Source organism: Bos javanicus, chromosome 8 (genome assembly GCF_032452875.1).
Source record: "Bos javanicus breed banteng chromosome 8, ARS-OSU_banteng_1.0, whole genome shotgun sequence".
Lineage (NCBI taxonomy): Eukaryota > Metazoa > Chordata > Mammalia > Artiodactyla > Bovidae > Bos > Bos javanicus.
Window position 1 is genome coordinate 102,578,914 of NC_083875.1, and position 12,070 is coordinate 102,590,983.

Below are 12,070 nucleotides of genomic sequence, written 5' to 3' on the forward strand. Positions count from 1 at the left end.
ACATTACACATATAAACCCACATTTAAAAACTTCTGCACTAGATTTCTAAAAGTTATCTTTTTGAGATTTATGCTAAAATAGTTAAGAATCTGTTTCAAAATAATCCAGAGGGATAGAGAAGGTGGAGGTGTAGATAGTACATAAACTGGCCTCAGAGTAGATCATTATGAAAGCAGATCATTGGGTACAGGAGAATTCATTATACTCTCCTGGGTTTTTGTAGATATATTTGAAATTTTCTCTAAGGCAGAGTTTAAAACAAACACACAAAAAAATTCTTTTATTAGAGATTCCCCAACCCTCCTCACCAATTGTAGAGATTCACAGAATTTTCAAGCTGAAAAGAAGGACCTAAGGAAAGACAAGAGTAACGATGCTGATAAGAAAGATCCTCTAGATAATACCCGAGGGAAATTTTCAGGCAAGAATGCTGAGTTGCAGTAGTAAGGGCAAAAACAAGTGAAATTTCTACCAGATGGGAACACATTTTTGTCTCTCAGTTTAATATAGAGAGAAGATCTGGGGAACTCCTGATTCCCGTGGTCTTAGGTATGACGTGGAGATGGGTACAACAGGTCTCTAACGATGGAGATGTGATCCACCACACTGAAAGTGCTGTGAAGATGGCCACCCTGAGCTGGGGTCCCAAGGGCCTGGGGTAGCACAGGGCTTTCTAGGCCTTGAGGACAAATACTCCTCACTGTGTTGCTCTGGAAACTACATGCTACCAGAATCTTGGAAGAACAGAGAACCTGCAGACAAGGGCCAGCAAGGGTGCAATTGTAGGGTAGACAGACACAGAGGTGTCCATGGCCTGGTGCCCCCACTCTCCCTTGGTGTCAAGACAGTATCTCTCAATGCCTGAGGGTCTCTCTCGTGACCCGTGCCTTTTGGCTTGTTTCGGTCTGTCCATCTCCTCTTTCTCACTCTCCCAGATTAGAACCTGGAGCCCCAGCCGGTGTGCAGCCTGTCTACCTTCCCCAGCACATTTCCTTTTCCGTTTCTGCTCAGTTTCCATTTTATTTCCTGCTCTGCTTAGGACCGTTTTCACTACCGTTTTTGCTGGGAACACACCAGGGACAGACACGAAAGACATTAAACAAGATCTATTTCAGCAATAAACAAGCTTCTTGTATTTCTCATGGGATCCCAAAGAAATAAGGATGAGAAATAAAAATTCCTGCCGGAGTATTTACAATGTACTCAGCTGTTGAAATGTTCCAAATGCAATCAAGGAAGTAATTTAGTACATTTCTAATACACTTAAGTATGGTAATAATGTGTAAGAGTTTGGTCACATTTAAAGAACCCTGTGAATCTTTCAGGACATTATTACAGAATCTAACGCCCACCAATAGCAAATAACATTTTCGACAGTTAATACTGTATTTGTGGTTTGCTGTTGTCGGTCCCTAGGACAATGGCCCAGAATTGAAAGGATATAATTGAGTCTTCCCCTAGGCAGGGGACAGCATGATCCGGATGGCTCCTTTTGTCCTACTGTCTCAGGATATGTGCAGACTATGTACAGTCCTCTGTCACGCATTTCTCCCTTAGTGTAACAACCCAGACAGGGCACTGTTGCCCAAGTGCCAGTCATTCATGTCCCTCCTCCACAATTCTGTGATAGCTATTCTGTTATTTACTATTTTTTTTTAAATGATCCATTTTTTTTTAAACTTGAATTTATTTTAAAGCTAGAAATAAGTACTTCTTCAAAAATCAGAGTTCCTGGAGTCAAACCTCTCAGGTTCAGATTCCAAGTCTGCCTCTTCCTAGTTCTGTGATCATGGGCAAGGTATTTGACCTCTCTTTGCCTCCATTTCTTCATCTTTAAAATGGATATAATAATATCTACCTTGTAGGGTTGTGGTGAGGATTGAATAAGGATTTTAACATATATAGAGCACTTAGTACAATGACCAGTACCTAGCAACTGTCAAAAAATAATAACCATTAGCTATGGTTGTTTATGGGCTTCCCAGACGGCACTAATGACAGAACCTGCCTGCCAGTGCAGGAGATGTGAGAGAGAATGGGTTCGATCCCCGGGTTGGGAAGATCCCCTGGAGGACGGCCTGGCAGTCCACTAGTATTCTTGCCTGGAGAATCCCATGGACAGAGGATCCTGCTGGGGTACAGTCAATAGGGTCGTAAAGAGTTGGACATGACTGAAGCGACTTACCACACACGCATGCCTGGTTATTTATATTGCCACATAATTGCTGTATTACTTGCAGTACATTGAGATAAAAATGCATAACTACTGAAGTTAAAAATGTTCACCCATATACACCTCGAGAATCCTCTCTAGCATAACACAGTAACCACCCTGTGGGAGCAGCTTGGCCACCATTCTCCTTGGCTTCCACGACTTAAGGCCTCACTGTCTCCCAGTTTTTTCGCTGCGTCTCTAGATTCTTTTTCAGGCACCTCATCCGTTGACTCTCATTCATACTGACTCAGTTTTATACACTTGGTCAGGGTGATTTCACCCACTGCCAGGGCCTGAGCATAAGCAGACCTATGTTATCGAAACCTTTCTCAACTGGGGCTCATCCAAACCACAGAACACAGAACTCGACTCAACTGCCTGTTCGCTCAGTTCTCCCAGGGACAGCTAGTGCCTTTCTAGATCAGGGGAGAGATGTTCCTTCCTTCCAGATGGTGAGGCCTTAGTGCTTACGGTTCTAGCGGAAGCCCAGCTGAGAAAGGCTCCCCAGCCCCCTGGCCCACCGGCACGTCTCCCTAAGGAAATGGCACCCATGTCCACCGTGCTGCCCGAGGCAGAAGCCTGGCAGTTATTCTCCGACCTCCGTCTTCCCTCTTCCCCGTTCCCCTCCCATCCTCCATTGTGTTTCCGTCTCTGGATAATCCCACTACTAACTTAGTGTTAGTAGTGTGAGTTGCTCAGTCATGTCAGATTCTCTGTGACCCCAAGGACTGTAGCCCGTCAGGCTCCTCTGCCCATGGGATTTTCCAGGCAAGAATATTGGGTTGGGTTGCCAGTTTCTTCTCCAGAGGATTTTCCCAACCCAGGGATCAAACCCGGGTCTCCTGCATCGCAGGCAGATTCTTTACCATCTGGGCTACAGGGAATAATTCTTGAATTTCTTCCCTTCCCATTCTCCTTTCTGCCACCAGCTTGGTCAGCCCATACCATTTGCCCCAGGATGACATACATCAACCTCAGTGGTTTTCGTGCCTCCACGATTCTATCCTCCACTGCTCCTTTGGAAAATCTCAGTACCTGCACACCTTATTACGTCATTTTCCCACCCATGGCTCTCCAAAGCCCTTATGATAAAGCTCCATATCCTCCATGTGGATGCCGGCTCGTGCTGTTACCCCATTCTCTCCTCTCTGCATTGGGCCAGCGCCTCCTTCACCTCTGCCTGGCATACCCTCTCCTTCCACCCACTCCTCTACCTTCACCCCTTTCTTTTGTGAAAGTCTTGATCTTCAGTTTTCGTCTAGCATGCTGGACACGTGAACTCCTCCTCTAAGGAGCAGCCGATGCTCTTGGGTTAGCAGCCTCGCGAGTTAGCAACTTTGAACTGGACCTACTAGCTGGTCACTGTCGCCCTACAGGGCCACTCCCATCCCCAAGGAGCCAGGTGTGTTCAAAGGGAGCAGCTGAGCCTTTGCCCCACGAATTGGCTAACCTGGGAGAGCAGGCAAGGGGCTGCGCTTCAGCTGTGGCTACTCAGAGCCTGTCTTTCCACTGTTGGATGTTTTCCTAAGAGAACTTGAATTAATAGATGAGTAATGAATAATGAGGGGCTGGCACACACTCCTGTTTTCTTAACAGAATTATGGCTGCCAGATTCACTGTGTTTGCTACAATATTGCAAGGCTCTGGAATCTCCTGGGAGACTCCTAGTAGATACAACATCTGTGGCATGGAGATGGTTTCCAAAAGATTGCACTGAAAAATCATCCAAAGAGGTACAGCTATGTTGGTTTTGACCAAAGAGTTTTAACTGGCACCCATGGCTGGGCTTCAAGGAGTCTAGGAATCCCCTAAGATTATAGGCGTAGTTTGAATGTCTGTGTGTACATTTGCTTGGGGAGAGGGTCCATGCTGGGGACCAAGATGCCAGTTTTCTCTTTGGATGATTAGACTTATTTCATTTATTCATTAAAATGAACACTTGTTATAATTTGCCAGACACTATCCTAAGCACAGCTTCCCCGGTGGCTCAGCGGTAAAGAATCTGCCTGTGATGCAGGAGATGTGGGTTGAATCCCTGGATTGGGACAACCCCTTGGTGGAGGGCACAGCAACCCACTCCAGTATTCTTGCCTGAAGAATCCCATGGACAGAGGAGCCTGGCGGACTACAGTCCATAGGGTTACAAAAAGTAGGACACGACAGAAGTGACTGAGTGTGCACGCAACCTAAGCACTGGGGGCATATATCAGTAAAACACACATACACAGAAAAGTATCTGCACTTACAGCCCTTATATTCTAGTGGGAGAAGGCAGATAATTAAAAAGTTAATTACATTCTATATTAGAGGGTGCCAAGCATCACAGAGAAAAAGTAAGCAAGGTTGTTTTGAGATGGATGAAGTTTTGAATACAGTGGTCCGAGAAGGCATTACTGAAAAGATAACATTAAGTAAAGACTTGAGACCTCTGAGAGAGCAAGCTACGTGGGTAACAGCGTGGGTAACGGGGAGAAGAGCGTGCCAAGCAGAGGGGTCAGCAGTGAACACCGGGGGGTATCCCAGTCTCTTCAAAGGTACTTTTACTTGACATTAAGGCAGACAGCAGGGTCTGAGAAAAGATCACCACCTCCCGGCAGAGTGGAACCGCTGAGCATCTCCGGTCAAACCATTTTCTGTTGGATGGACCAGGCTAGTCTGTCTAACCAAAGCGGCAGAGAATATCACTCTGGACCAGGGAGCAACATTCATTATCAGTCAAACCTGTTAGTTTTAACACGAGTTAGAAAAACTAACTAAACTGTTAGTTTTCACGAGGTGAAAGCACATATAACTTTTGGCTCAAATTTCCAATCGTCATTTTGGTCACTGGCCATTTTCAGGAGATCAACAGCCTCTCAGTAGAAAAGCTTACTAACTGTAAGGGAGAAAGAGAGTATATTAAGATTCAAGGGGGAGAAAATTTTAACTTTGATTGCCTGTTTTCAGCTAAATTCTCTTTGTTCCAACAAATAGACTCATTTGACAACATTTTGTAGATTTGTAATCCATTATGAAGATTTTGGCTTTACTCCTAGTGAGATGGAAACTTATTAAAGACATGATCTTACATTAAAATTATGGTAAAATATATATAAAATTGATCATCTTAACCATTTTTAAATGTTACAGTTTAGTGGCGTTAGGTACATTCACATTATTATGTAACCGTCACAACTATCCATTTCCAAAATTTTTTCACCACCCAGTAGTGTAACTCTGCTAAGTCGCTTCAGTCGTGTCCGACTCTGTGCGACCCCATAGACGGCAGCCCGCCAGGCTCCCCGTCCCTGGGATTCTCCAGGCAAGAACACTGGAGTGGGTTGCCATTTCCTTCTCCAATGCATGAAAGTGAGAAGTGAATGTGAAGTCTCTCAGTCGTGTCTGACTCCTATCGACCCCATGGACTGCAGCCTACCAGGCTCCTCCGTCCATGGGATTTCCAGGCTAGAGTACTGGAGTGGGGTGCCATTGCCTTCTCCCAGTGTAACTCAGTACCCATTAAACAATAACTCATTTCCCCCTTCTCCCAGCCCCTGGGTAACCACTGCTCTACTTTCTGTTTCTGGTGAATTTGACTGTTCTAGGCACCTCATGCAAGTGGACTCATACAATATTTGTCCTTCTGTGGCTTCTTTCAGTTAGTATATGGCTTTGGGGTTCATCTATGTTGTAGCATGTATCAGAATTTCATTTCTTCTTAAGGCTGAATATCCCGTTGTATGTATATACCACACTTTGTTCCTTCATCCGATGATGGCCATCTGGGTTATTTCCGCCTTTGGCTCTTGGGAATAATGCTGGTATGAATGTGGGTGCACACATACCTGTTTGAGTCCCTGCTTTCAGATCTTCTGAAGTGGAATCCCTGGATCACATGATAACTCTGTGTTTAATTTTTTGAGGAGCCATCCTACTGTTTTCCACAACAGTTGCACCATTTACACTCCCACCAACAGTGCACCAGTGTCGCCACATTCTCACCATCACTTGTTTTCTGGGTTTTGTTTTGTTTTGTTTTTGTTTTACAACAGCCATCCTGGGTCTGAAGTGGTCTTGTTGTGGTTTTTTATTTGCATTTCCCTAATGATTAGAGATGCTGATCATCTTTTCAGAGGCCTTACGTACATTTTTAAAGTATCAAGTTGGCCAAATAGTTCATTCAGGTTTTTCCATAACATCTTATGGAAGAACCCAAAGGAACTCTTTGGCCAGCTGAATATCACTCTGGCTGCTGTGTTGAAATTCTCAACTGTGAGGTGAGATGAAGGCCAATTAGAGGGGCTTCCCAGGTGATTCCAGGTAAACAACCCGCCTGCCAATGCAGGAGATGAAAGAGACACAGGTTCAATCCCTGGGTCTGGAAGATCCCCTGGAGAAGGGAATGACAACCCACTCCAATATTCTACCCCGGATGGACAAAGGAGCCTGGCGGGGTACAGTCTACATGGTCGCAGAGTCAGACACGACTGAAGCGACTTAGCATGCATACACACAGTAGTCTGGGTATATGGTGTTGGTGGCTTGGAACAAGATGATAGCAGTGGAACTTGGGAAGGAAGAGGGATAAGATAAGGTAAGGAGGTATGGCCCATCCAGGTAAGGAGCATGGCCCAAGTGGCGACTGGAGAAGGGGGAGGGCAGTCTCTGGAACCCAGGATGTCCTCTGGAACCCTGGGAGACTAGGGTATTAGTTCACACCAAAGTGTTTGCCTGTATCCACAGGACAGTAGCAGGGATAACACAGGGGAGGAGACAATCTGGAGTAGGACACAGGACCTGAAGGAATGTAAGGGAGCGCCTAGGCAGGATCCTTGGCAATGGCGGTGCTGGCGTCTTTAAGGGGAGGAGGGGGCAGGCATTTTTAAGAAGTGAATTTTGAAAGAAAATAAATGTTCTAAAGTGGCAATGGTCAGTGAGCCAGACACTAGGTGAACCTGCAGCCGGGATGCGAACCCCTGATCTGCCCCCGTGAGAGACACCAGAGACCTGTAGACCTTGAGAGGAAGGCAGGAACTAGGAAGAGCTCACACCTGTAGATGTATTTTGGTGATTGAACCAAAGGAATTCCAGAGATCACAGCAGGGTATCATCAGGAAAGGACACGTTGTGGGAGGGTTGGGGGCCGCGGGTGCATGGCCAGAGGCTGAACTGCAAGGAAGGGAAGCCCTGGCAGCTCACTCTGGTGTTGACTGAGAGCGGAAGGCCAGCAATGGGGGCAGCACTGGAGGCGAGGTGGGAGGAGTTCTGCTCTCTCACCCGCTAGCTGTGTGCCTAAGAGGTCACTTAGCAAGGTCATACATCCTGTGTTTCAGTTCAGTTCAGTTGCTCAGTCATGTCCTACTCTTTGCAATCCCATGCCAGGCCTCCCTGTCTGTCACCAACTCCCAGAGCCTACTCAAACTCATGTCCATTGAGTCGGTGATGCCATCCAACCATCTCATCCTCTGTCGTCCCCTTCTCCTCTTGCCCTCAATCTTTCCCAGCATCAGGGTCTTTTCCAGTGAGTCAGCTCTTCGCATCAGGTGGCCAAAGTATTGGAGTTTCAGCTTCAACATCAGTCCTTCCAATGAACACCCAGGACTGATCTCCTGTAGGATGGACTGGTTGGATCTCCTTGGAGTCCAAGGGACTCTCAAGAGTCTTCTCCAACACCACAGTTCAAAAGCATCAATTCTTCAGCACTCAGCTTTCTTTATAGTCTAACTCTCACATCCACACATGACTACTGGAAAAACCATAGCTTTGACTAGATGGACCTTTGTTAGCAAAGTAATGTCTCTGTTTTTTAATATGCTGTCTAGGTTTGTCATAGCTTTTCTTCCAAGGGGCAAGTGTCTTTTAATTTCATGGCTGCAATCACCATCTGCAGTGATTTTGGAGCCCTCCAAAATAAAGTGTGTCACTGTTTCCACTCTTTCCCCATCTATGCCATGAAGTGATGGGACCAGATGCCATGATCTTAGTTTTCTGAATGTTGAGTTTTAAGCCAACTTTTTCACTCTCCTCTTTCATCAAGAGGCTCTTTAGTTCTTCTTTACTTACTGCCATAAGGGTGGTGTCATCAGCATATCTTAGGTTATTGATACTTCTCCTGGCAATCTTGATTCCAAATTGTGCTTCATGAAGTCCAGCGTTTCTCATGATGTACTCTGTATATAAGTTAAATAAGCAGGTGACAATATACAGCCTTGATGTACTCCTTTCCTGTCTTGGAAACAGTCTGTTGTTCCACGTCCAGTTCTAACTGTTGCTTCTTGACCTGTGTACAGACTTCTCAGGAGGCAGGTCAGGTGGTCTGATATTCCCATCTCTTGAAGAATTTTCCACATCTTGTGTTTAGCTAGCTACTTTAATCTAGCTTAAACAATAATGAGAGCTTATTACTCCCATACATACCCTTCCAAAGAGGAAGGGCAGCACTTTAGGAACTGACTCAGCTGTGCAGTTACGTCCTCAAGGACCCAGTTTCTTTATATTTCTCTGTTGCACCTCTTATGGTGGTGGCTTCATTCTAAGACTGGTTTCACCTCATGGTCACATGGTGGCTGCCAAGAATACTCAGGAAAAAAATGCATTATTTCCTTCTAGACATGGACTGGAAGAAGCACAAGCTGGAATCAAGACTGCTGGGAGAAATATCAGTAACCTCAGTTATGCAGATGACACCACCCTTATGGCAGAAAGTGAAGAGGAACTCAAAAGCCTCTTGATGAAAGTGAAAGTGGAGAGTGAAAAAGTTGGCCTAAAGCTCAACATTCAGAAAATGAAGATCATGGCATCTGGTCCCATCACTTCATGGGAAATAGATGGGGAAACAGTAGAAACAGTGTCAGACTTTTTTGGGGGGCTCCAAAATCACTGCAGATGGTGACTGCAGCCATGAAATTAAAAGACGCTTACATCCTTGGAAGGAAAGTTTTGACCAACCTAGATAGCATATTCAAAAGCAGAGGGATTACTTTGCCAACAAAGGTCCGTCTAGTCAAGGCTATGGTTTTTCCAGTGGTCATGTATGGATGTGAGAGTTGGACTGTGAAGAAGGCTGAGCGCCGAAGAATTGATGCTTTTGAACTGTGGTGTTGGAGAAGACTCTTGAGAGTCCCTTGGACTGCAAGGAGATCCAACCAGTCCATTCTGAAGGAGATCAGCCCTGGGATTTCTTTGGAAGGAATGATGCTAAAGCTGAAGCTCCAGTACTTTGGCCACCTCATGCAAAGAGTTGACTCATTGGAAAAGAGTCTGATGCTGGGAGGGATTGGGGGCAGGAGGAGAAGGGGACGACAGAGGATGAGATGGCTGGATGGCATCACTGACTCGATGGATGTGAGTCTGGGTAAATTCCGGGAGTTGGTGATGGACAGGGAGGCCTGGTGTGCTGCGATTCATGGGGTCGCAAAGAGTCGGACACAACTGAGCGACTGAACTGAACTGAACTGAGACATTTAGAATGACTCCCTTTTAGTAGCAGTCTCAGAAAAATGTACACACACCTCTATACACCCAGAAAACCTCTCCAGCAGTCTCACTGGGGTTGAATTTGGGTAACATGTCCACTCTTGAACTAGTTCTCATGGTCTGTGAAATGCCGTGTGTCGACTGGCTATGGCAAAAGGGAGTTGTCCTGATCAGTTTGGAGCATGTAAGGCCCACCTGTTGCTGAGACAGTCAGCATATTGGCTGTAATGGGGAAGGCTCATGCTGAATAAAATCTGAGTATTGTCAAGAAGATGGGATTTCCAGGTGACTTGATGGTAAGGAATCCACCTGCCGATGTAGGAGACAGGGGATGCAGGTTCAATCCCTGGGTTGGGAAGATCCCCTGATGTAGGAAATGGCAACCTACTCCAGTATTCTTGCTTGGAGGATCCCATGGACAGAGGTGCCTGGCAGGCTACAGTCCCTAGGGTCACAGAGTTGGACATGCCTGAGCGGCTGAGCATGCACACACTATTAGGAAGGAGAACGAGTAGATTACTAAGAATGTCTGTCTACTCATAAACTGAGCCATCATGCAGACTCAACGAATACTGTGCAAGGGTGCCGTGCTTCTTCTTTCTTAACGGTTCTTGGAGGTAGCACTCTGGAAGAGCTGTGGGAGAGACGAAAGGCAGATGGGGGTGGAAGGAGGTGAGGAAACAAGAAGTTTGAGTTAAGGATCCAAGAACTAAATGGAAGAGAGCGGAGCTGGATGGGACTAGAGCTGAGGCATGGATGTAACGAGAGCATGCCTGTCTGAATTCTCAATAGAAATTAAGAGTAAATATTCCTCTGGTGCCTTCCAAGTTCCCCTTTCCCCAGAGCTGGTTAGGGCCTAATTTGTTCATCTCTGTACCTGTCTGTGCTCAAAAATGTTCAGTTGCTCCCAGCTGTTTTATGTCAGGCTAGAGACATTTGCCTCACCCTGGAATTCCAAACTCTCTAGAATGAGTACAGCCTGTGTTTGGCCTCATTTCTAATTATTGCTGTATACCAATTTTTCCAGTGGTCATGTATGCATGTGAGAGTTGGACTATAAAGAAAGCTGAGTGCAGAAGAATTGATGCTTTTGAACTGTGGTGTTGGAGAAGACTCTTGAGAGTCCCTTGGACTGCAAGGAGATCCAACCAGTCCATTCTGAAGGAGATCAGCCCTGGGTGTTCATTGGAAGGACTGATGTTGAAGCTGAAACTCCAATACTTTGGCCACCTGATGCGAAGAGCTGACTCGGAAAGACTGAAGGCAGGAGGACAAGGGGATGACAGAGGCTGAGATGGTTGGATGGCATCACTGACTCAATGGACATGAGTTTGGGTGGACTCCGGGAGTTGGTGATGGACAGGGAGGCCTGGCATGCTGTGGTTCATGGGGTTGCAGAGTTGGACACAACTGAGCGACTCAACTGAACTGAACCAATTTATCCAAATCCGTCCATACAAATCAACCAAACAGGACTTTTGGTTGCTTCACAACGCCCCCTACACCAGCTCTCCTGCCTGCCTTTGTGCAGGTTTTTCCTATGCTGTGAATATTGGTCTACCACCACTCCTGGCCGAATCTCTCATTTCAAAAGCCAAATTCAAATGACTGTTCTCTGAAGGAGCCTTCACTAGTCCTACGCTCATGTAGTCGTCCCTTCCTCAGTACTGGTGTGCTGTTAGCCTTTGCTACTAGTGTCGCCTGCTCTAAACTGTCAGATTCTTGAGGACAGTGAAGTTCTCCTCCTCCATCCATGTTCATTCTTTTGTTGTTGTTCGGTTCCTAAGTCATATCTGACTCTTTGCAACCCTATGGACTGCAGCATGCCAGGCTTCCCTGTCCTTCACTATCTGAAGTTTGCTCAAACTCATGTCCGGTAATGAGCATGAGCTCAATGAGCTCAAACTCATTGAGCCGGTAATGCTATCTAATATCTCATCCTCTGATGCCGTCTTCTCCTGCCCTTGGTCTTTCCCAGCATCAGGATCTTTTCCAGTGAGTCAGTTCTTCGCATCAGGTGGCCCAAGTACTGGAGCTTCAGCTTCCGCATCAGTCCTTCCCGTGAATATTCAGGGTTGATTTCCTTTAGGATTGACTGGTTTGATCTCCTTGCTGTCCAAGGGACTCTCAAGAGTTTTCTCCAGCACAATTCATTCTGTATTTGCTCATTTAAAAAACTATGGGTGTCTACTGCACACCAGTCACTATGCACACAGAGGTGAGGAAGCCGCACTGAGCAGACACTGGTTGGGCTTAATGCTACTGAAAAGGGACTCATGCCCGCTGAAGGGATTCCAATTAGGGGGACCAGCTGCACTAACGAACTGACGTCCTCTGTTGATATTCCGTTTCTGAATGTAACCATATCTGCCAAAACATTTGCCTCAACAGGACTTAAA